The sequence below is a fragment of the Apis florea genome, unplaced genomic scaffold (genome assembly GCF_048593485.1).
Source record: "Apis florea isolate Af1SG1 unplaced genomic scaffold, ASM4859348v1 contig_2495_pilon, whole genome shotgun sequence".
Classification (NCBI taxonomy): Eukaryota; Metazoa; Arthropoda; class Insecta; order Hymenoptera; family Apidae; genus Apis; species Apis florea.
Window position 1 is genome coordinate 5,280,454 of NW_028256595.1, and position 21,292 is coordinate 5,301,745.

Here is a 21,292-nt window from a genome sequence, read left to right on the forward strand (position 1 = left end):
TAATTTCGCGAAATGTGGACGAGAGAACGCTCGTATCGTTTCGATCGAGTTTTGCTCGACCAAGTTTTCCCGGGACGAGGAACTTCCTGGTGTGCGCGCGTCGTCCTGAGGAGCGCCGCCAGGACCTACCACCACATCGCGCCAGTTGCGAATGTGGAAAGAGGGGGAAAGAGAGGAGGACTCGTGTGAGTACGCGAGACCTTTGGTATTACCAAGTCAAATACACGAGGCGAACATTGGCCGGAAAAATGGTGTCGAAGAAGTCAAGGAACCTGCTACGATCCTCCTCCCACGAGGATATCGTTCCACTCGTTTTCCCCGATGAACACCACTCGTCCCGTTTGCCTCAATTTCGAAGAGACGACATTTCACGCGACACGATCGTGGTCGCAGGAAGAAGGAAAATGGTTTCGATTTTGAATTTTTATTTATTCGAAGAAAGAGACAAGAAGATCGAAGAGTTTCGATCGAGTTCTTCCATCGTCGAAGATCGTCGTGGATGGGTGGATCCATGTTACGTTATTATCCGTTATTGGCACCGGTGAAAGAGGTGCAGCGAGCAGCGAGGAGAAGGCACGTTGCATCAGAGATCAGCGGCTGGTTGGCATTTCTGCTGGAAAGTTTACGCTCGTGTCTACGCTCGGTTCCACGCATAAGAGTGAAACGCGCACGTCTCTCGCGGTTTCCTGACTCTCTGCGAGACCGTTCTGCGATTATTCACGAGTTATTTCGCAACCAGGCCGATGAGTCAGATTCCCGTCGAAAACCGTGGACTTTGCGCGAGGGGATGTCGTCGCATCGATAAGCTTTCGATTCCTTCTCTACTCCACTTCGGATACCGGATTAACCAGTTTTCGAACGCTCGTCCTCCGCTATCGAAATAACTGTGGAAGAGGAGGCAAAACGCGCGCCACTCGATCGCGAAGCCACCTCGAAGCGTGTGTACGGCGAGGAGGGAGAGGAGAGGAGAGGACCAAGAGGCGACCGAGTTACGCGTGGCTTTGGATCCTCGAGGAGAGCTCGACTCGAAATCGAAAGCGCGGCTGCCGCGCGGCTTCCGTGACGCAATCGCCGCTCTGTGTTCCTGACCTGCCTTCATTTTTTATCCCCCACCAGCCGGGGAGCGTGGCCGACACACAGCCGCCACCGCCACCGTAGAGTAACCACGAGAGCGCATAGAGGCCTCATAACGACGAACAACCGGTAGATTGTAAACCCGTCGTAACTCCCGCAGGATAAAAATCCTGGCACACGCTCCACGACCGGCTGTATCCAGCCGGCACATCGACCATCGCCGTCGATGGAGGTGGAGACACGCGGATGCGGTGGGAGAAAAAGGAGAGAGAGAGAGAGAGAGAGAAGGAGATCGGATATTTCTCGACTTGCGACACCCTTGCGGCAAGCGGAGACCAGCGTTTTCCGCTCCTTGGCCTTAATTAACATCTGACACGAGTCCAGTGTACCCCCAACGCCTTTTTTCCTTTTTCCTCCGTTCCCTTCTTTCCTCCTCCTCCTCCTCTTCTTCTTCTTCTTCTTCTTCTTCTTCTTCGTCTTTGGCTGCCATCACGCCACTTAATGCCGTTTAATTGCTCCTCCAGCTGTGGATACGAGGTCGGGAACACCGGTGACCGATGCTTGCTTAACCCTGAAACGGCGTCGTTTTGCCAGGTGCAACGTGCGGGGGGGAAACGATAGCATCGCCGACTCTCCCGCGACGTACGGTCACGCCTAAAGAGACACGCTGCCCGACCGCTCACTGACCAGGCTTATGCGAAATTTATTCCCATTTTTTTTCCCTCATTTGTGGGGTTTCTATTTGACGATTAATAGTTTTGAGGAAATGTCTCGTTCGGAGGCTTACGCTCGGGTCAAAATTAACGGACAAAGGTACGTTCGAAGATTTTCGTTTGCGAGAGTTATGGATGAACTTCACTGTCTGATAATCGAACAATCGAACGTTGACGAAGAAAATAAATACATCGAGTGTGATGCTTCGTCGAAAATGACGTCTTCGTGCTACTATATCAGCAAGCAACACAATGTCGAGCAAAGATTCGTTGCAATTTAAATTTCTCTGCTAGAAGAACAAGCGTTCAATCGCCCCGCCAGATCAAAGTTGGAGCACGCAAATCGAACGCGTCAATAAACAAGCGTCTCATTTCTCGAAACCTGTTCGCCACCCCTCCCCCTCCCGTGACATTTTAGCAGGTGATTTGCATGCAAAACCATCGGCAGACGGTTAATTGCGCGTCGCTCGATCGTGATTTATGCGAGCTAATTAGCGACAAAAGCTCGAAGTAAGCGGCGACTTACTGCATGCATATAAACGCGTAATAAATCCTTAATATCAGCGATATCGATCTTCGAGCGGGAAACGCTCGAAGACGCGTCCGTGAATCGCAACCTTTTCTGCGGTGGTTTTTCCACGCAGAAAACGCTCGTGTGCTCGGCTTGCGTGAAATTTCATTGTTCACCGGAGGCAACGGTGCAACACACGTAGTAACCTTGGCCCCGATATTATTTGCTAATCTTCGAGTTACGCGCGATCCTGCGGACAGATAGCTTTGTGCTCGTCCCTCGCTGAACCAGGAATTGAATCCCGCAATTGGAACGAATTATTCGCGTTTCGAAGGAACCTCTGCGATACTTGGCAACTGAATGAATCGATAAGCGGTGTGAATAAAAGGCCTAAATTTCGTTCTTTGATTGATCTTTAATTAAAAAAAAATGATAATTGTTATAACGAAAACGTGAGCGAATGAATTCATCGTTTTTGTGAAATTTTCTCTAGCATTTTGTTTGTTTGTTAGTAATGGCTCGCGTTTAATTTCTCGATCTTTCTCGAGGATGAAGTATATTTTTTTAATTATCAATGAAACTGGAGAAAGTTATCACGTGTATAAATATTAGAAAGATCTACGATTTTCAATTCTAATAATTTTATTCGAACGATATGAATATAGAAAAATAGGTTGATACATATGTAAATACACGGACAATTTCATATAATGAATGAAAAATTTATACGTAATTTTTCTACACGTTTATTTTCAAGATTAAAAAAATTAACTCGATTTTGGATAATAAATAAATAAAAGATCGAATTTCGAGGGAGAGTAATTAGGCACTTTATCCTGCGAAACGAAGAGCAAAAGCACGAGATCGTTTTTTTGACGACCACCACATTGGTCGCATGTTTTGGTTTGTCGTCCGTGAGATTGACTGGCGGTGTTGTTAATCGGGATTTTTTTACATTACGAGATTGATTTTGTGTTTGGATAAGCGGTTACGGGAGTCGAGGGGTGTAATTATTCGCAGGTGGTACGAGGAAGGTTATTGGTGTACGGTTGATAGAGTGAAAGTCGGCGGTGCTGACACCGCGTTTCGTAATCCGCCGTACAATTGAAATAGTCGAAAAACTAAGCTGGGATACGCGTTTACGTAAGTGCGAAGTCGTAAAGCTTGGAACTGTAAAATCGGCGTAAGAAATTGCCGGTAATTAACGTCGCTACCGTCGGACACTGAATAAAGACTTAGAACACCGTTGGAGTTAAGGTCCATTGGACACGGTTGCCAATAAGCACTTAGAGCCTTAATACTTATAAAAATATCAAGTGTTACTCTCTCAGCGTGCTCTAATCACTTTTAAGTAATTTAAGTCCAGTTTCTGTGAAATCCCTTCCCTTTCTCAATGACCACGAATTACTGAGAAAGAATCAAAGAAGAATCAAGAATCCTCGTGACAAGTTGAAAACCGAATCGAATGTATTCCCAGCCAAACATTGTTCAACCGAATACTCGAACAATCAATTTCACCTTAATAAATAATTAATTTAATTATCGATCTTACTCGAGCAACGAACACCTATCCCCCGTAACAGGCTGATCGATAATTTACTCGAGCAATAACAAATTATTTCTCAATAACCATCCATTTATAATATCTCTCTCTTTCTCCCTCTACGAAAGAAAACGATCAAATGGGCGTCAAACGCACAGAGCCTCGAACCCCAGGAGCACACAGAGGGCCCGCGTAGCACGTGGTTAACTCCGGTTTAACATCCCGTCCTCCAATTGCGTCCACGAGGCGTACGAGGCGCAACGGTACACGCGAGCACGGGACAGCAACAAGAAGAAAACAGGGAACGAGGCGATACTCGAGGAGAGGGTTTTCGAACGATCTTCCACCTTTGTTGGGACGAGGAAGGGCGAAGGCGAAGGCGAGGCGAGGCGGGAGAGGAAGGCAAGGCAGCTCTCGAGAGGCGATATAAACGAGGCCTGATGCAATTACTTTTACGAGAGACATGGTATATAGGTATATAGGTGGCTACCGTGGCATTAAAGCGCCACTAAGGCAGACATGCTCGCGCTTTAGTGCTTCTCCGCGCGCGAGTTGCGACCGATCGGACTCGGCCACGCGGGCGGATTTAGCTCAGGGCTAGGCGAAAGTATCGCCACGGCCGATCGCTGCTGATCTCTCTCTCTCTCTCTCTCTCTTTCTATGTGTGTCTCTCGTTCTCGTTCGAAGGGCTGAATGGTGAACGCGACACACTGAACGGGGTCGTCGTGGATGGATCGTGACCCGTTCCCAAGGAGATAGGAAAATTGGCAACGTGTTGGTGAAAGGTTAGGGATGGTTAGGGTTCGATGTGGAACAATGATTTTTGACGGATCATCGATCGGAGATAATCGAGCTTGTATTTTAAGCAGGATAGGATTTTTGTTTCGAGGGTTGTATTATTGACAAATGTCAAATTGTAGGGATCGGGGGAGGGGAAAAGAACACTGCTTGCTTATTGTTATGCAACCACCTTTGTTCCAGACAAGATTTATTGGGAATAGTTGCGAGGACGAGTTTCTCTCTGGCGTAGGTCGCTCGTTTCGTTCTCTCTCGCAATTCCAAATGGTGCGATTTCGTCAAGCGTGCACGCGAGATTTCGAATCAAGATTTTCGCGAAATTTGTTTCGATCGTAATCTCGGTTGCGCGGATATAAAACTTGGAATTCTCTCCAACTTCTCCAACAACGTACGAGCGCCAACTTCTTCCGTTAAACTTGGCGAATCTAACAGCTAGGGTTCCCTCTATCTAAATCTCGACACAAGTCTCGTGCGCATTTGCTGGAGAAACGGCAAATCTACTTTGAATTCGAACCAATTGGTTCGTTGAACCGAATTCCTTCCGGTCCCTGGCATTTTCGTTGAAAGGCGTAAACCGCGACGCAATATCGGCGAGACGAGGGTCGGCGATGATCGAGCAACGCCGCGAGCGAGCGTGTCATTGAGTGGCACGCTCATACGTAAGCGTACGCGATGGCGGCGGATCAGACATCACGTCGAGCGGCTCGAAAAGGATGTCGCATGCAAAGCGGATCTTCCTTCCGATTCGACAATGGCCGGCGGCGGCCCGTACGCCGGCTGCACTCGAGATATGCGCGGGACCGATGCATTGTCTACCTGCGGTTTACAATAATGACGACGCGGCATACAGAGAGCTTCATTTCGCGATGCCTTTGACCGACCACCGACTGTGAACGGCTGAAACGTCTCGCGACCTCCTGCCGTGGACACCGCCGATCGTGGTTTCCGTGTCGAGCCGGATATCCAATTGCTACCGTCTTTCCGTCTCCTCGTCCTATCCTCTTCCCTTCGAAGGAGAGATCTCGAGAGATTTCGAGATTTATACCAAAGAGATTCGTTCTTTTTTAATTCCTTGGCAGGGTGAGACTGGAATATGAACATGTTTGTTGCAAGCAATAAATTGATGCGTGTTTTTTTTTTTGTTTTAAGATAATTGGAAGATGCGGGATGTTTAATGCTCTTTAATGAAAAGTCGGCAGGCAGAGATGTAAAATGTACGAGCGTTCGATCGATCGATCGACGTTGCCCCCACTCGGTTATATCGAGCATACCCATGATCTAATTAATATTCGACCAGGTATTATCGAAAACTGGGTTAGATAACCGGGTTCTCTAGTTTATGAATGAAACGTTATCGTGATTTACGCGTACTATGCATGCGAATGAAACGCCCGTAATTCCCACTGTGTCCAGGGGAGGGGAGATTAACCGTTTGCAGGCCATTGTAACTCTCTGTAACGCGCAACAAAAAGAGAGAGAGAGAGAGAGAATGCACCGCGAAACCCGCAACCGTTTCAACGCAAAATTCCATCCAGTTCGAAATTCGATGTAACGAATTTGAGGGAAAGGATTTAAAGAGATTTATGATTCGATGAAGAGACGATTGTGTGGTGACACAAGGCTGGTGATTAGTTTCGCGACGAAATGTTAATCGAATTATCTTCTCTTCTGGGAATTAGATTGGTCGGGATCTTCTTTGTTTCGTGTACTCGAGAATTTCGTGGTATAACGCGATGTTATATTTGCAACGTGTGAGGGGAACGATGATTTTTTATTGCTCGAGGAAGCGTGACATATTTTTAAGACAGCTGATAATACAGCATGGATTTAATGGTCGGTAAATATAAAGAAGATTACGATTATTTCGACTTTGAGAAATGTTATCAGTTCCTTGAACTTCGGAGCCGGGTGAAATTAAGGTTTGTCACGTACGTGACAACCATACTGGGGCTATCAAAACCGGTCGATGGTTTTTTTTTTCTTGTTGTTACAAGGTAACTATAATTATTATTCTTGTAACGCTATTTTAATCGCGATTATTTGTGTTCCAGATACGTGTTATAAATCAACAGTTTGACAAGAAAGTTCGATAAGAAACGTAAGTGTTTGACAAATAGAATTCCGTTTCTTTTCACTAAGTCACGACTCCAGAATCGGTAGCGAATGTTGTACAACGCGTAAAGCAAAATTTTAAATCCGATTCAAAAGACCAGCTCGCACACCCAAAGAGTCGGCGTCGATGGCGTTGAAAGTGAAAGTATCATACACCCGACCCGCAAACGCAACCTTCCTGTAACCATATTTCAATAGAGCCGGGTAAGAAGTACGAATAGCCTCCTAAATAAGCGCAAGAATTAAGAATTATCTATTCCCGCATCCCATGTTTCTTTGCTTTTTCGCTCGATCGCTTGATATTTAGTATCAGCCGTTCGATCGAAAGTCGAAACTTTCTCACGGGACAAGGAGAAAACCTAATGGTCTAAGAAACGAACCTCTTATCAGACTCAGCATTGCAAGGATAGCGAAACGAGCCTTCTCCAATATCCGTGAATTACACACTTGTACCCAAAACACCCACGAATAAAGAGGTCGTGTAGATAGAGAATGGTATCAAATTATTTTCTCCGATACTAAGAACTTTTTATATCGAAACATCGTGATGACACTTTTTCTTTTCTTTCTTTTAAACCTATTTGACGGAACGATTGCTTCGCTTTCTTTCTTTCCAATAAAATTTTTCAACCATATATATATATATATATATATATGCAAAACTTGTAAGCACAATTTACAAAACTTACCAAGTACAATCATAAAAAAAGAACGAAGATAACGAAGAGAGATAAAAAAAGAAGAATAAGAATCTCTCACTAAATCGTTGTAGTAAGTACAATGGTAATACGTATTCATCATTCTCTCTTCCCTCCTCATCCCAATAAATAAACATATCTCTTTCTTTACGGACAGAACACTCGCTTTTGTTCCTCCTCTTAATCACTCCTCGAGTCAGAAGCTCGTATACCATACCACTTATCTTCAATATACATACATATATATATATTTATATATTATATGAATATATGGGCGAAACTCGTACAAGCAAACGTAGATGCAACGCAGTAAAAGGAGCGACCGCAAGAGGGAACAAAAAAAGATAAAGGATAGCCAAAGACAAAGAGAAGAACAGATTGCGGGGAGTGCACTTACGTGGCGGCGATATCGATAAGTACAGCGCGTAAACTGATTTATGGCCGCTCGAACTTCGCTAAGTAGGTCGTCCACGTTAATGCACTCGGCTCCGGTGCATCGTCTGCACGCGCTTCCGCCCGAGCTCTCTCGAGGAGGTTAAATTCGCTCGAACCCTTCCTCCCTCCCTCCCTCCCCCCCCCGGATATATATGTACGGGGTTGTTGGCCGCTGTTAACAATGATATCTCGAGATCCGGGCAAACACCATTATTTCAACCTGTATCTCGGCAACAGATATATAACGGGCGGGCAACGAATCTTTCCTTAAAAACGGGAATTTTTCCCGGAATTCTCGCGTTTTATCGCGGATCCTCCCTCTCCCCCCTCCCCTCCCTTTCCAGAGAGGTATTTACAGCGTCGTGGATCTCGACGAGCGATCGGGGGACCAGTTCCCGGCATTTTTCTCCTCCCCCCCTCCCCGCGCGCCTGTCTTCTCTCGCGACGGAAATATGGAATTGGAGTTTGATCGAGGGGGAGGGGAGAGGAGAGGAGGGAGGATAGTTTAGAGAGATTCTCGTGTTCGAGGGAAATAGGTCGAGTTGTCGACACGGTGGCAATTCTGTGTGTTTTTTTTTTTTTTTTTGGAAGGGAAAAGGGGAGAATGGATAAAGTTTCTCTCCTCGACTCGAAAGAATGGATTATTGAATAAAATTTTCTTCGAAGATTCGTGAGAGAATTAAGTGAAATTATTTATTTATTGGATTGGATCTCTTCGAGGGGAAGAAATGAAAGATTGTGTGGAACGATCAAGTTGGAAATTGTTTTGAGAGGATTTTTCTTATAAAAGCTATTTTGAATAAATTATTGTTGTTATCTTAGGTGGGGATCTAAAAATTAGATATGAAGTTACATAAAGTTCAATTAAAGGATCATTCGAATAGAATCATTGATGGTAATTTAAAGATTATTGAGGGTCATTAAAATCCTTTCATTGGAAGGCTTGTTGGAATCATATAGGGGTTGTTAATAAGATAGTATCCTTACCATTTAAGGTTATTCGAAGGTCGCTAAGGTCACCGAGGTCATCTGAAAGTCATCGAGCTATTAAGACACAAGATCATTCAGGGCCTATAACGTCCCGAGGTTAATATTGGAAGGCTTATTGATGATTATACACTGACTTAAAGCTCGTTAAGATGATTTAATCGTCGTTACACATACATAGAATATAATTCTACTTTGAATTAAAGTATATTGTTAATCGTAAACATGAATTTTAATGTTCGACGGTCTCTCGATTTGATTGAAAGAACATTTTGAAAAATTATCCAATCCAATAAAAGAAATGGCCCGGGAAAAGATTGTTCTCTATTTTCTATCCTTCTCGTCGGAATATTCGTCAAATTCGTCACAACGAAAGCAATCCTTACAAAAGAAAAAATTTCTACGAAATATTCCTATTTGAAACTTTATAAACAAATAAAATTATCTCTCTTTCTCGGCAAAAATTTTCGCATAAAAAGGCATACCTCGAACGCATGAATTGCAATATCAAAATTTCAAATGAGCGGAAATCGATTGGAATGACGCGATCGTTTCTTGACGCGTGCACCTGAGACACGGGTCCGAATTTAGGAATCCCGTTACGGCGGCCATGGGCTAAATAGGTCGTGTGTATGATAATGCCGCCATTATCGTGCCTTGGTCGGGGCCGTGGAGAAACCGCCAGATTTCGGCGAACACCTGAGTCTTCCAAAAGGACTTAATTAATTAAGGGCCGTCCCTTCGGTTCGTTACGCAAGGGTTGAAAGGGTTACGTCTTAACATCGAGCAGCTGATGCCACGCCGTGGGACAAAGAGGCCGCAACTTCGTTATTGGACACACCGTCAAACCGGAAACGTTGTGAAAAACCACTCGCACGTATGGTATATATATTCTGATGATAAATGTTCTTCCCCTTGCCAATTACTATCGAGAGCCATTATCAACAACTACCAATTAATTTCAAGGAAAATAATTTCAAGGGAAGAAAAATTAAACGAAATTTTGTTCGAAGCTGGAGCACGATGATGAACGGAAATCGAATCGATTTATAATCGATGATTCGATCCGGAAATCGAAGTATACGATAAATTGAGAAAGATTCTTATCGAGCAGCTGTGAAATTTCTCGATTCGTGTATCTAACTATACGTAATAATATCTTTCTTTATAGATATTATTACATTTTTAATAATCGTATTTATTTTCTTATATTTTCTATAATTAGAAATGGAATTCGTGACCTTTCAAAAAGTAAAATCATCAAATCCGTTAATTTTTTTTGCATGTAGGAATAGCTAATGAGCTAATGGAAACACGAGGCTTATTCGTAACATGTCTGGAAACGTTCATCCTGGGAAAGGGGGTGCGTTAACACGCGATATTGATTTACTGTCTTGTAAAACTGACTGGAAAAGCCAGTAGAAATTAAAAAAATTAAATTAAATTAGATGCCACGCTGCGCTATCTAGATCACTCGCACGCTCGTCGCCATCTATGATTTACGCGATTATCACGAAACGAGGAAAATTAACGCGAGCGATACTTGAAGCCTTTTCTCGACGTAACAATCGCAGCGATAGTTCGAATTTTAATTAATTGTTTTTTGATCGATCGATCGGTCAAATCGATGGAAAAAGAAGACTTAGATGTATGTGCATTCGAATATTTTCCAGATTTTTATTTTGTTTACATTTATCGATAATTTTCTACGATACTGACAAACGAATGGTCTGTGCCCGATTTGAACTTAACATTACATTGCGTGTATATCTGTTCCAATAAAAACATAAATTGTAGTAAATAATATGGATACGTTACGTTTTGATCCAACCAACATGTGCGTGTTAATATACACGCACGTAAAATGCATAAACCGATGTCGTGGTATCTACGAGTTGTAAATCATAAACTTCTGTTGCACAAATTCTCACAATTTTATGTAAAGTGAACCTGTATTGTGCAATCATTCGATTCATATCATACCTCGTAATATTTACTTATACAATTCTGCATATTTTATCATCGGATTTATCACTGTTATCCGGGAGAATTTATTGGCAACTTGCACAACTCTGCAAGAAATTCCGGATAACTACCGATAACAAAACGAAAAAAAAAAAAGTACTTTCTCCACCGAACAATATCAAAAATAATATTCCATAAATATACGTTGTTCCATCAATATTCCCAGCATCGAACCATCCCCTCTCGTCCCAACGCTTCAACCTCTCCTTCTTTTACAAAAATTTCATCGCGCAATCCTCTCATTCACGACGAATGTAGGTCGAGAAACGAAAAGTATCGCGTGTCTCCTCCCTTTCGCCGCGAGAAAATGATCAATCTCGATATCTTCGAATCGATCGTAATCTCTCGCTCGTCTTCGCATTGGATATTTTCCAGTTTGGAAAAACGTACGCGTTCCAAGAGCTTGCATCTCTTTTCCCACGGGAGAGGGAGAGAGAGAGAGAGAGAGAGGGAGGGAGAGAGAGAAAGAGAGAGAGATGACTGGCTTCCAATCAAACGTCGCGACGTTGTCGTCGGCTCGTGGTCCTGGTGCGTACAGTTGTTCACGGCGGCTTATCACGTTGTAAGACACGTAACACGACAACGTGGATAATGCTCGCCTCGTCTCTTTCTGTAAGGCCTCCCTCTCTCCCTCTTTGTCGCGCTCCCCTTGTACCGAATTACGTGGCCATCGTGAATAGAAATGCACCGTTACGCGTTTCAGCCATGGCCAAGGACATGGGAGAACTTTCGAATTCCGACCGTGATCCTTCCGCGGAGGAAAGGAGAATCCAAGTTTCGAGGAACGATTTGGAGTTATTGGGAATCGGGGATTCTTCCTGGAAGTGATCATCTTTTTTTCGAACCGGTATTTCTTTTTTTTCTTCTTTTCTTTTAGAAACGATCGAGTCGTGGAATTGGAATATTGGACCGGTGGAGGACACTGAGAACAAATGGTGGAAAAAGTTGTTGGTTCCGACGGTTAGAAAGAAGTTAAAGTTAATATCGTGGAAAGAAAATTCGAGTGAATCTTTTTCGATTCTTTCGTGTGAAATGAACGAAATGGGAGGAATTGAAAGGAGATGGAGAAAAATTGGTTTCAACGGTAGAAGAAGCATTAGAAATAAACATTTTTTCCCGCTCTGACACAAGTTTGCTCTTGTGAACATCTATCACGTGCTTTACGCGCAAATGTTTTATTTATCCTACGCGGCTCGTCGTAATCGACTAGATAGATCCGATGGATCTTAAATAGCAACTATAGGTTACACAGACGATACCAAGGTTGCTCGCGACGATAATTGGACTCAATCCAATAGTAGCAAGAAAAAGAAAAAAAAAAAAAAAAGAAAGAAAGGAATGAAAATTCTTTTTTTCAATTTTATTCAATAATACGATTCTACGGCATGAATGGCATCGCTGTTTCGGTAAACGGTAAGAGGAGTGAGTTTTAATTAAATTCGTAGGGGGTCCTGTTTTAAGTAAATCTTGTTTATCTTGCTCGCTCAATTACCCGTAGGTCCGTTTTATAGTAGTCTTTATCTATCGTCTCGTAGCCGGTGGTGCCGATAGAGGGGTACCGTTTTACGATCCCCGTCGCCGAAATCACTGGCGACGTGATAATAAAATAATCTGGGCCTTTCGAGTCATTAGGCCGGCCCTTGTTACTTAGCAAAGTCCACTTAGCTACACGACCAAGCACCGTGTTTCTCCTCGCTCGCTACTCGCAGCGACGTCCACGAACGCCTCGCGAAACCTGGAACAAATTAAACGTTGAATTGCAAGATTTCTTCGATGCGCTTTTTCTCAAAATGTAAATATAACGATTAATTATTTCACGATCCAAGAAAGAGTCGTATTTCACGATATAAACACACGTAACAGTAAAATCGAAGAATTGCTATCAAGAGGTATTTACAATATTTATACACAACTTCAATGTTTCTTTCATCGAAATGCAAATACAATCTATAGTTTTAGTTGTTAAGATAAATACACAAATACACTTGAACACACTTCTCGCTTTCACAAATATATCCTTGATCTTCAAAACAATTTTACACGATTCAACACTTTCCCAATGATAATGACAAACTTCTACGACACGCTATCATATTTAAATTCAAAATCACCGCTTTCGTTTACCGAAAGATGCTGACGATCGCCACGTCGAACGCAAGAGGCGCGAACAATTGCTCGAGAGCCGTTCCACTCCATCGCTGACGTCAGGTTATGGTGGCGCAACGCAACAACACGCTCCGCCATACACCATAGAGCAGTAATGTCGCATGCCGTATACCCCGTTAAGTGGATCCAATCAACTCTCGGTGGCGATGTAACGGACGAACGGAGAGGAGGGACAGAGACACAAAGATACAAGATGAAACAGAGAGAGAGAGAGAGAGAGAGAGCGATACGCGGAATGAGAATCGCGGACCGGAGAGAACACCGACTGCATAAACGGGTGGCGTAATCGGGAGGGGGAGGGTTACAGTCGACAGAGTGGAGAAAACAAGGAGACAGAGGGTGGAGAAGGATGACACAGTTATTACGTTAGCACGCATCGAGAGACAGCGCGATATAGAAGCGGCCAAGGGCGATAGAGCGATATTTAGGCCCTCGTCCGATAAATCCCTTTGTGCTGCGCGGTTGATTTTCAAACTGCCGTTTGGGAAATTGCCGTCAATCCCGGAAATGAAGCCTCTCCTGACCTCCAGAAGCGGAGGAACCGGTTGAACGCGCGAGATCGACGCGCGAGATTCGCCCGGATAATTTTGCTCACGTTCAAATGATGCCACGCGAATAACTAACCGGAGTCGTGATGATGAATATGAGATATAATACGAGATAAATCGTAAAACGGAAGGATTCGTGGAGATCGATCGAAGCAGTTGTCCTCTATTGGATTAAAATGGAAGGAATAAGAAGGAGAGGAATTCGAAAAATTTTGATTAACACAGTGTTTGTGTAACGAAATCGATTGTTCGTAAAAATAATCTCTCTTTTCCATATTGATTCTCTGGTTATAAATGAGTATTCGATCCGGCTCGACGTAAAAGAGTCGATTTATCAGTGTTGTACGATCTACGTTAATGCTTTTACACGCGAAGACAAACATCGGACGGATTTCTTTGCAATTTCATAATTTAACAATGCATGAAACCACGAACTTAAAATACATTTTGTTATATATAAAAGCGGAAGAAATATTCTTCACTCAATATTTCTTTGACTCACGTCCTCGAGATTCCAAACTGATGTTATCTTCGCGTATACGATTCAACCATAATTTTCGAGCCATCTTAAACGAAACGTTAAGAGAGAGAGAGAGAGAGAGAGAGAGAGAGAGAGAGAGAGAGAGAAGAAAGAAAGAAAAAAAAAAGAAGTCAATTTGGGAGGAAGAAAAGTTCACGCGACGCCCTCGAACGAACCATGAACTCGGCCGCGAGCAAACTAATAGCTTTTAAGAACACGGAATTATCTTAAGCGCACTTAACCCATTTCGAAATGGACTTTTGGTGGACGAGTGCGTCGCAGCCGAGCACGCGGTCCCGCCATTGTTTCTGCTACTCGACCGGTGAACGAACCGCGAGCCACTAATCCTAATGGCAGAAGGTTTCCTCTTTGAGAGATAAAAATAGTAGCCGTCAAGTTGGGATGTCGTTCAACCCTCAGGCCGAACTAATTCGGCCGAAACGATCTTACGATTTTCCTATTCGTTCTTAATTTCGTCGTTTGATTGATTAAAATTTAAAGGACTGTCACCGGAAAGAATGTACGAATTTAATTTAAAATTTAGATCAGAATTTTCTATCGAAGATTCGAAGAATTCTTTTCTCTACTCGTTCCCCAAATTTTATCCAATTTTTAAGAAATAATCAAGTTTCGAAACGATATTTTCCTTCACTATGGATGAATTCACTGTTTCACGCACTGTTTCCTTTACATCGATTCAGAGAACACAAGATAGAAACGAAAGAAAAGAAAAGATAATCTCTGATGCAAGGACGATATAATTCTATTCGTTCCTCTTCACGAGTAATCCACTCTTACGAACTTCCACCCTTACCATAATTTGCCACTTCGAATCTTGTAAAATTCTAACAAGCGAACAATTTGAAGGAACAAAGTTGAAGGGCGAAAGAAAGAAAGAAAGAAAGGAAGGAAAGGGAGAAAGAAGTTTCCTTCCCTCCTCCGGATGTAATAATAATTGCCGGTTAGGTGAAAACGCGGGGGAGGGCTTTTAATCAGGATCGAATCGCCTTGAACTGCCGGCTGCTTTCTCCGGGGGTAATCAGGGTTAGAGTCGGGATTATAGGCTGATTGAATTAACCCCGTGTTGGCGGCCCTCGTAAACTCTTACTAAAGTCAAGCCCCGGCTCCTCCCGTCTCGTGTATTCGCATTACGACCGAAAGTCTGTAGCCGAGTAACGGCTCGTTACGGTCCTTTCGGAAGTACACTATCGAATTTCCGGTTTCTTCCATTATTCCGCACGGTTTATGTAACGTCTCGGGCCTCGTTCTCAGCCCACGTAATTCCTTGCTTTTACCGGGATACACGACGACGACGATATCAAACTTTCAGTACATTTCGCTGCTTAGACTCGTCTCTAATCACACTTATTCGTGATCTTTTTATTCTGTGTGATTATTTTATCTTAAAAATATCTAAAATTGTTTCAAAATTATTCGCAATATCGAGAAATTGTTCTTTTGATTGCGTCGCGATCTTTTATTATTTTATTTAGTATCAGAGGTGAGCGTAGATAGGATCGAAATAACGCAACGAGAGGAATATAAAGCGGTCGATTCATCATTCCCAGTGTTATTTTCATCTATCGCCACGCGATTGCCTCTTCTTTTACAATGTAAATTAAACTGGTTGAATCCTAGTTTGTTTGCTGTATGCGTTGCTCGAAATAATACGATCCATTCATCGAGCGCCAATAATAAATCTAAACTTTCCTCTATCGGAGAAGAAAACGAAACGGCGCGATAAAAAACGAACCTTGAAAATCAATTATTTATACGTAATAACACAATGATGCGTTTTGAATCATTTATAATATTCTTAACTTTAACTTTAAAAATGACAACATAGGGAAAAGATATATTTTTATTAAACATATACGAGATTCAATATATCCAAACATCTAAATTAACAACTCGATATAACACAATTGAATTATCTCGTTCCATCGATCGATTCGGTATCGCTTACTTGACTTCCTTAAAATTCAAGAAAAAAGGAAAAAAAACCGTGTCAATCCTTCAACAAACGCACTTTCGAGAAATGAAACGAGCATTGGACAAGACATTTCAACTAAAGAGACCAGACAACTCCTACTCGAACAGATAAAGAGAGAGAGAGAGAGGAAAAAAATCCAGGGGAAGAAAAAAAAAAAGAAACGAATAAAAAAAGCATGAATTAACACGTAGGCAGCTCGTAGCAGCGCGTTTATTATTATTCCCGATCGCGCGCGTGCCACCACATCTCGAATGTGGTACGTTCACCGGCGTTTTATCCCGCGTAACGAATATGTATATCCCGTGTTAACCTCCGCAATACTCGATCATATATACGTACACACGTACGTGGAATCGTACGTGCATACCGCCCTCCCCTCACCACTCTGTTTATCTATTTAATTCCTACGTTACGCCGGCTGAACCTGTCGAGAGAGAAAGCTGTTTTTCCATAGCCGACGATCTCGTCATAGTTGCGCCGATCGTTGGTTGCGTTACGCCAGCCAACCAACCGCCTGACCTACGCGCTTATGTTTCTTCCACTTACACATGTATTATTGCACGCGCGAGGAAAGAAAACTTATATTTACATCCGAGACAACGCGAGCGCCGCGCCGTTCCAAGCGTACCGTTCCAATAACACGAAATCCTAACGGTCGTCGAGAGTAATTAACGCCCGTGTGTTGTTTTCGTTCAGATGTTGTCAGATGGCGTTCAGGAGGAGAGCGGAGATCGAACGCGGCTCGAGAGTCTTCTCGTCGTCTCCCTTTGACGCATTGGCCGAGGAAGTGGGACGACGAAGAGGGAGAGAGAGAGGACAGGAGCGATCGATAAAAAGATCGCGATTATATGCTCCGCCGAGCCTCGATTAATTCGAGGCTCGATCGTGATTTACGATCCATAGGAGAGGAGAGAAACTGGTCGAACGTGACGAATGAATTCAAGTTTAGCAGGGAGGGAGGGGGGGGGGGGCGAGGAGGAAAAAAAAAAAAAATAGGTTTCGTTTCGATGAAAGGATGTGGGCTGGTTTGATATTTTGCTCGTCCGGGATTTTTGTGCCGTTCGATTGGATTTTAGAGATTCGTTTGATGTTTCTTTTTTTTTTTCTTCTTCTTCTTTTTCTTTTTCGCGCAGTTGTTAGTTGTCCGGTAGAGATGGATCGGAAAGAAAGGTTAAGAGATATATATATATATATATATATATATATATATATATATAATAAATATGGAACGTACAAAATCTGGTGTATTACGTTAACTTAAAAATAATATTTTCTATGAATAAAAATTAGACTCGCTTGGAATCTCATAAATATAAATCAAGGCGAGACATCATCTTCTTCTATTGTAACCGCAGCTCGTATCATTGAAAATCTAATATCGAAAAATATTCTGTTCTAACCGCTGGTTAAATATCGAATAAATAGACATGCAAATTAACCGCATAATCCGCCCGTTTCTACATCTGTATTGATTATCATAAGAAACGCATTATCGTCGCCTTACAACTTAGTTGCAATCGAATGGGACGCGGTGAATGATCATTAAAATCATCGAGCGTGTCATCTTGTATATTCTTTCGAACGGTGAGCAACGAAGGGACGTTCTCTTGCGTGAGAACGAATATCGAGGATAACTCGATGAAAAGTTAATTAATTAATTAATCAAACTGTCGGATTCATCGAGCTCGAGTCGTCGTTGTTCTCGCGCGTTGCACCTTGCCGTGACACGAAATACGCGTAACGAAGCGTGAAATGGGAGAGAAACGAAACAGGCGGGTGGCGGGTATTATCAAGCGCGATAAGCGCGTAATTAAATACGAAAACACGCCAGAAATCGAATCTCGTTTACTAATGTCCAGTCGAGCATTACGATTGATAACGACGACGCCTCGTTCGAAAAAAATCGCGTGACTTTGTCCGCTTCGATATTTCGCTTCGCTTAAGATGGTATAAACCAAGTCGAGACACTCCTCCATCTATATTTCATTATTCGTGTATACCATGACAAAAATATAGATAAAAATAACGAGAATTTTTCGTATCTCGAATTATAATAAATATACAGACTTTACTCCTGAAATATATTGAAAATCTTGTCAACAAATTCACGCCACCTCAACGAAGGCCTCGTTTCGAGTCGACTTTATTGAAACCAACGTAAAAAAAAAAAAAAGAAACGAGAAAAAAAGAAAGGAAAAGCGAATCAGATCGTTCGATAAACAATGGAGGTAGCGCGAAAGATTAATGAGAGGGATAATTTTTTAAACGACTGCGAACGACTGCCGGTGTGGACGATCGGTAAACGGAACGAACGGTCTCAATCGGCAACGAGCGGCCCACGACTCCGCGGTTGCACGCGTGCCCGGTATCTTCCACACACTTCTATAAGTCCAAGGTAATCGCGTATGTCACAATGTCGCGTGCGCGTGCGCGAGATCGGCCGTGCGTAGAGACTCGGCAAGAGGCTGGAGGACCTCGAGTCATTGATCACGGTAGAAAACGCGGGAAAACGAGCTCCATCGACGGTTTCGCGATGACGGCGGATGAAGAGAAAAATAGGAGAGAAATAAGCGAGGGAGAGTGGACCTCGTATAAGGCGAAACCGCGTTTTTGCTCGTTTCGACTCGATGGAATCGATGAATGGAGAAGAGAAGGCGGAGAGACTGTGTAGAGATTCGTGGGACGTCGTCCCACTGAGACACTTCCGAGACGATTCCGAGACGCGTCTCGTTGGCGGAATCGACGATGCGTGAGCATTTTTTCCAGAACAGATTCCATCGTCTAAAAGGAATTCCGTTGTTTCCCACGGATTTTGCCTTTTTCGGGAAGCGTGCGTGGGCTGTGAGAAGATCAAGGGAGAACGTTAAAGGCGGCCTTGTCGGTCTTCCGCGTAAAGTGACAGGTTGCGTTACACTTGTTGCGCGATTGATCTTTCGTCTTGTGCGTCGCTAGGTGTTTAGATCATCGATGGAACAGCAGATTTGCAAGAGCTAGGATTCCATATCTGCTGTCTTGAATTCCAATTGAAATACCCCTCGTTCATAGATATCACGAATTCGCGTAATAAAAAAAAGAAAGGTGAAATTGGAACGAACCTCGGCTCCCCTCAAAATTACCCTCTGCTCAATTACCCTGCTCGCACCGAATCAAAATTCAAATGCCAAGACCGTGGCATTCCATCACCGTGCGCCCCTTCCTGTTTGTTTTCCACCCTCGCCCAAGGAATCCCATTCACGCGGTTATCTGCCGAATCTCAAAGCGCTCTCGCCGACAAGTAAGACGTACCGAATCTCGAATCAGGTATTGAAAACAGGTACTTTTTTTTTTTCCACCCTGAAAGCTTTCCCCCAGAAAATTTTCGGGGCGACGATCGACGCGCAAATTGGTCACGATTTCCTTTCTCTTTCATTCCGAACTTCTTTGGCCCACGATCGATCGTGGGTGGTCCGGCTTGTAAACTGTCCTCGTGGCTTTCGCCACGGGACACCGGGGGACGGCCATCAATACCGATAATCCACACGAAACCTACACAAGGCTTCCGACTCGCGGTGTAATTGGGAACCAAAAGGTTGGAGCGCAACTTTGTGCAACATGGTCGACTCAAAGCCGGCCATTATGGAAGCGCTAAGGCGGCCGTAAAAGTCTGAACACCCGTGACGGACGCTTTGTAGCCAAAATACTGTTTCTCGGCCGACACGCAGATCCGCTGAGGTCTTCCTCGAGGCAATAACCGAGGGATATCGGACGTCACGGTTCTAAAAGTCGAAAGTCTCCTGGATGCTTGTTGCGTTTCTTTCTCTCTCTCTCCCTCTCTCTCTTCCTCTCTCGCCCTTAGTCGACCAAACCACGGGCAGAGAGTTTATACTGGGTACAAAGTGGGGGGGGGAGGGAAGAAAAAAAAAAAGAAAAAGAAGAGCATTCGGGACCGCGACGAATATCTTTCGCATGTTCCACGAATCGGCGATGGATCTCGGTGTTGGAACGTAAAAACGTCCGAGTGGCGATGGGCTTCCAGCTGCGCCAACTCTAACTCTGTCGCGGGTTCCTACCTTCGCCCTGGCCAACCGTTATCGTCGATAAACGTCAATCAACGGGAGTGGAAAATTCGATGGCAACGGTCGAGGTGGAATTTTTTTCGGTCGAGATCTAGGAAATCTTTTGAAACGACGCTTTAAACGTTCGTAAAAGAGATGCGTGAAAGATGCTAGAAAGAGTCGTTTTCTCCAACATATATAACATTGTTTCGTAAGTGGGACATTGACAAATTAACTAGCAAGTTAGTTTTAGTTAAACAAATGTGCAAATGTAAATTATGCGGAAAAAGAGGTTTTTCTTTCGAAGAAAATGTCACGTTCGTTTTTTTAAGAACGACTATTGTACAAATTATTAACAAGTTAATTTTAATAGGTAAAAAAAAAAAAAAAAATTGATCAAAGAATTTCTAATATGCAACTTATCCCAAAAACAAACAATTTTAAACAGTTCTCTTTTCCATTTCCTCGATTACAGGCCACATAAATCATTTTGAAAACCCTTTAGGCGAGGCATTAGAATAATCCTCTTTGTAAAACGAAAGCGACACAGTTTTTTTTTTTCAAACATCAAACCTTATCGATCACACGAGCCTACCTTCTCTATCGAATATCTGGATAACGATAATGAGGCAGATAAAAAAAAAAAAAAAGAAAGGAGACCTGTGAATCGAAAGGAAAGATGCACGAAGCGTGGATAAAAAGTTGGGTGAAAAGGCAAGACCAAGGACCAACCGTGTTCCCCCCTGATTCTAATCTCGCCGGGGCAGGCGAGCGAGCGACCGATCTCACACACCGCACGTCGTGATATGACGGATGCGGCTTGACTAAAATTTCGTTTCACGATTCGAAATTTCGATTCGACGCGCGTTTTTAAAAGAATTACGGGGGCATTAACGGCGTGGCGGAATGCGGCGTAAAGAGCGTCGCTAAGCAGCACCGCGGCGCGCAACGCTCTAGGACGAGCATTGTCATGCATATGAGCGCCCGTATAACACGAGTTACCGATACAATGAACCCTAACTAGCTATTATACCTCACACGTCGGTCGAAGGAATTTTCTTCCTCCGATTTTTTTTTTTTTTTTTTTTCCCCTCTTTCGATCCTCGCGCCAACCCGTCGCCAACGGTTCGAAGGG

The 21,292-nt window shown here is 43.4% G+C and overlaps 1 long non-coding RNA gene across 1 annotated transcript; it reads right to left on the reverse strand.

Moving 5' to 3' along the window:
• Positions 1-12,241: 12,241 nt before the first annotated feature.
• LOC147657865 (uncharacterized) lies at positions 12,242-13,724 on the reverse strand. The gene is made up of 2 exons (XR_015291745.1): positions 13,021-13,724; positions 12,242-12,631 (listed from the first exon to the last, which is right to left on the reverse strand). It is a non-coding gene; the product is annotated as an uncharacterized LOC147657865 (long non-coding RNA).
• Positions 13,725-21,292: the final 7,568 nt, after the last annotated feature.